The 5,000-nt window shown below is 37.6% G+C and overlaps 1 protein-coding gene across 8 annotated transcripts in view; it reads right to left on the reverse strand.

Moving 5' to 3' along the window:
* The window catches only part of LOC135107478 (prostaglandin D2 receptor-like), a 158,785-nt gene that overhangs the window by 70,844 nt on the left and 82,941 nt on the right, over window positions 1–5,000 (reverse strand). For all 8 annotated transcript variants that reach the window (XM_064017370.1, XM_064017374.1, XM_064017372.1 and 5 more), the window contains one exon: window positions 1,933–1,983. The gene's annotated coding sequence lies outside the window, so the exon portion shown is untranslated. The remainder of the gene's footprint in view (window positions 1–1,932; window positions 1,984–5,000) is intronic.

Consider the following 5,000-nt stretch of genomic DNA (forward strand, 5'->3'; position numbering starts at 1 on the left):
CGTGTCTGTCATAAATCAGCGCGGGATGCTAAGACTGGGTCCACCCTGCCCTAGCGGGTTATGACAAACGCTCCCCACAGCCAAGATGGCCGCCCTACAGGAACTATTTACCCAGATAGGACCTATTGAATGAACTTCGTGACGTGAAACTCATCAGAGATATTGTTTAGACCGTACAGGTATTCTCTTTGCTATCGATCTAGTGATGGAAGCTTAAAAGAGTAACACAAAAAGGAGAAATCCACTTATCCCAAAAATTAAGGTGATCACAACACTTAGATATCTTGCTGCTGGGAAAAGCTACTGGGAAAATGCAATTGTGCAGTAGTGATGACCTTGGGGATCGTCGAGAGAGCCATCCTTGCCACCAAACCATTTGGACACTGTTTACATTGAGGCGTTTCTACGGGATCACATTTACCTTATTTCAAAGACTGAATTATTATCTTACCCACTCTGTCTCTTCTCCCAATATATAAAAAACGAAAGAAATATTTGTAAAAGCTATAAATTAGTGGTAAACGGCAGCTTTTTGCTTTGTTTTTTAGTATTTGAAATCAAGTAAGCGCTACATATAGCAGACAGTCATGATAGGCGGTTTCGCTCGTCAAAACTTATGACATACGACTTATGATAGATGTTCTAAGTTATGATACGCATCTGCCATAGCTATGCCAAATGTCATAATCTTATGAAGAATACGGCAGATTCCTCAGGTGACTCGACACTCCAAAGAGGCAGGGAGGATATCATGTCAGGGGATCAGGAACTTATTAGGACAGACCATTATTCTCTTCTCCTTGACCTCCGTCCTACTGCCAGTTATCTATAAATTTATTCATTGGTCTAAGCTCCTTCCTTCTGGCCTATTATTCCTTTCTATTTACTGTGATCATGCTAAGATCATACTAAGGTCGTACTGAGGTCATACTGCTCTGTCTAGATGAGAGGATCAGTGTGGTTGTGGTCGTTTCTCGGCCATTTCTCTCTTCTCTCTCTCACGATCCCAGAAATGAGTCCGTCCGTTAGTTCAATCACCTCCTTCACGGCTCTTTGCCCTCTCGGTCCCTCCGTTCCATTCTATATTGCTCCTCTTCCCCCTTCGTCCTTTCTTCCTCAAGAGCCCTAAAACCCACCACCACCACCTCATCCTCTCTCTCTCTTTCTTTTTAATATTCAATTTCTTCACTCTCCTTTTCCTCCTCTTCTTCCTTCACTTTTCCTCCCAAACGGCCATGCAAGGACACCGCTCTGTTGTTGTTTGGTTTTCTTAAGTAATTCTGCTTCTCCTTCTCCTCCTCTTTGTTTCACACTTTAGACGTAAAATCACTCGAGGAAAGACAAACACACGAAATAAAACATCAGACTCTTCGATCTATATTATGGATACGAGTCGTGAATCACTTATCAGGTTTAGCAACAGGACAAGAAAGCGAGGAAGAGGAGGAGAAAGTAGAAGAGGAAGAGGAGGAGGATTAAAAAGGAATACAAGCACCAATATATCCCCAGGTCCTTCCAAGGCTGCTTGATTTCACTGTTCACTGCGTGCATTATTAGAGGACGCTAATTACTTGCATTAGAGGAAAAGGAGGAGGAGGAAGAGGAAAATATAAAAATAGGAACAAAATTATAGAAATATTGGAGTACAGAAAAAAAATAGTGAGACGTGAAAAAATTGGGACAAGGAGAAGATGAGGAAGTGAGAGAGAAAAAAAAAAAAGATAACAGACTGACACACGAAAGTAAGACACTAAGGTTAATGGTTCAGGAGGAAGAGGAAGCTCAAAATACAAAAAATAAGCACTGGAACACTGAAAAAATCATCGCGACGTAAAAAAATATGACAAAGACAAGATGAAGCAATGTGAGCAAAGCAGGAGAAGCACCCTCACCTCCGGACAACTCAGGTATTGGGAACAGAATAGGACTTACCTGAATAGCAAGTTGCCTCTACAAGAATGGCGTGGATGGTTCCATGGATTTCTAGATTGGGAAGAGAAAGAGTAAGAATTAGACAAACAATAAAAACACGATAAATAACATAATAAAACGCATAAGATAGAGACAATATGAAAAAAAAACAATGGATATATGAATGAAAAGGCAAATAGAATGGCATAATTATGTAACACAAATGCAAAATGTCAACGAAAGCAAGGTATTAAATATGACAGCATAGACTGCTAACGAAAAATCAAGATTCATGCTGAAAAAAATAAATAAAATAAATAAAATTAAAAAGTGGAGAAAACATTAAACTATAAAGAAGCCAAAGGAAAATACAGAAATACAAGAAAAAATCGTACAAAGGATATGGATACACAAGAGAGAGAGAGAGAGAGAGAGAGAGAGAGAGAGAGAGAGAGAGAGAGAGAGAGAGAGAGAGGATGAAAGTAAGAGTGTAAGCACATACTTACCTTCTAACAAGATTTTTCTTTTTTTGACATGGCACCTTAATTAAAACTCCCTCCTTCACTCTACTACAGACTCCTATCATTCATCTCACACAATCTTTCCTTACACTCTTCCCTGCGCCTCATTACTTGTGGACCTCCCTTAATAAACTGTGCTTCCTCTTACCCTCCCCTCGTATCTATCCTCTACACCTCAACACCTCGCCCTGTATTACCTTCCAAACCCCCTTTACTTTTACCCTATTTATATATATATTCCCTTACCATGCCATTCTCTCTTCCTATTACCCATCAATCATATCTCCCTACCAAATCTTTCCCTTATCCTCTGTTGACGCTGATGTTTCCTCGCCCTCCGCTCTTCACCTTCCCACGGACACAAAAAGAGAAACTGAGACAGAATTAGATCGACAGTGAGATAAATTGAAACGAAAGCAAAAGGGAGGCTGACCCTACGGTATGCGACAGAAATACAGTTACAGACATGGGGACACAATATGTAGGAGAAGAGGAGACGTGAGAGAGAGAGAGAGAGGAGAGAGAGAGAGAGAGAGAGAGAGAGAGAGAGAGAGAGAAGAGAGAGAGAGAGAGAGAGAGAGAGAGAGAGAGTCTATGGCGGAGATTAATCATAACAACACTGTTTCGAGTAGTAGTAGTAGTAGTAGTAGTAGTAGTAGTAATAGTAGTAGTAGTAGTAGTAGTAGTAGTAGTAGTAGTAGTAGTAGCAGCAGCAGTAGTAGTAGTAGTAACAAATACAAGGAATACAAAAGAATACAAAGAAAGTCCAAATAGCAACAGGCTCTGAGGTACCTTACTAGCCTGTTTGGGTAACTACGCTAACTATTCGTGGAAGATAGAGGACAGCACAGGAGGAGGAGGAGGAGGAAGAGGAGGAGAATAAGAAGTGTCCTGATTTTTTTTCTTTTTCTCCGTGTGTATTACCTGTTTTATTATAATGGAATGCGTGTAATTTTCTTCACGTCAAATTATAACGTGAGGCGACAAGACCCGTGAAAGGAGCACCAGTGTATCTTACAATGCTAAATTCCTTCTGAAGACTAACAAGGTTTTCACGTGGGGGAGGAAAAACGGCTTTTTAATTAGCCAAACACCTTTAATTAAATTGTTTTCGAACACGCATCCCCTGCAAATGTGTGTGTGTGTGTGTGTGTGTGTGTGTGTGTGTGTGTGTGTGTGTGTGTGTGTGTGTGTGTATGTGTGTGTGTGTGGTGTGTGTGTGTGTGTGTGTGTGTGTGTGTGTGTGTGTCCTTTCGTAATAAAGCTTTCATTTTACTTGTATTTTTTTTCCATTTATTTTTTTTTTTTATTATTTTTTTTTTACCTTAAGCGTATAGAACAAAATATTTTCAGATTTTTTAAACAATTTCCTTTGATTTTTCATACTCTCCGTAGTTTTTTATCATGAGTCTTCCCTCTTTATAAAGGCTTTAAATAATCCTCCATTTTTTCTTCTTTTTTTTTTTAAGCTGTATGTTTCTAACATTTTCCACGTTATACCATCATTTTATTTCATCATCATATATTAAATTTCTTTTTTATTTCAGTTCATATCAATTCGTCATTATTCTTTTTTTTTCTCAATTTCTTCTTGTTCCTTGCTTTTAGTTTTTTCACCTTTATTTAATTCTTTATTTATACTTTTTTTTTTTATTTCATGTCTACACTACAGCATTTTTTTCCTATTATTTACGGCAATACCCTTCATAAGTTATTGCTGTCGTTTCAATTTTGTTATGTTCAAAATTTATAATTTTCTTTTTTTCCTTTTCTTTTTCTGATCCATCCACTCCTTGACTATTCCTATACTTCATAAAGCAGCTTTTGTATGATTTTATTTATTTATTTATTTATTTGCTGCACGTTTGTATTAATCCCTATTGTATTCCTTCCAGCGTATTTTCTCTGTCCACATTTCGATCACTTTTCCCATATTTCTTTCACCTTCTTTTTTTATTTAATGTTTTTAAACTCTATTACACTTCATTACATTCTACCTCACGCAATATTAATCAATCCCTCCCACACTCCCATATGTATATATTTTTTTTTATCCTACGCTTTAGTTCATTCAATCTTCGTTAAATGATTCTCTCTCTCCATTCCACGCCTTTACTTTTTTCTTTTTTTATACTTTTTTTTTTTACTAATTTTCTTTTATGATTTTTTTATTTGCAGTGTTTCCAACTAATGCGCCCCTTTTTATTTTCTTCCCTTCCCACTAACATATTTGTTTTTTTTTCATACTTCTTTCACAGTACGGCGCCTCTTTCACACAGTCGTACTATAATCAGTCTTCTTCAACTCTTATTTTCTTTTCTTTTTTTACTCAATTTTCGATCCGGAGACTTCGTTCTCTCTCCAGCGCCACTTTCTCCTGGTCATTTCACCTCAAGTCTCGGTCGTTTATCTTCATAATTTTCTTTTCACATCTCGTCAACTTTTACTCCGTCTTTCTTCACTCCTTTTCATTTCTAGTTTACAGAAAATCAGTGTTTTTTTTCCTCTTTTCCGGCTATTTTTCAACCAATTTCAATAACCATTTACGTTTTCCCGGCTCTTTCTGTC

This window comes from Scylla paramamosain, chromosome 15, assembly GCF_035594125.1.
Source record: "Scylla paramamosain isolate STU-SP2022 chromosome 15, ASM3559412v1, whole genome shotgun sequence".
In the NCBI taxonomy this organism is placed as follows: Eukaryota; Metazoa; Arthropoda; class Malacostraca; order Decapoda; family Portunidae; genus Scylla; species Scylla paramamosain.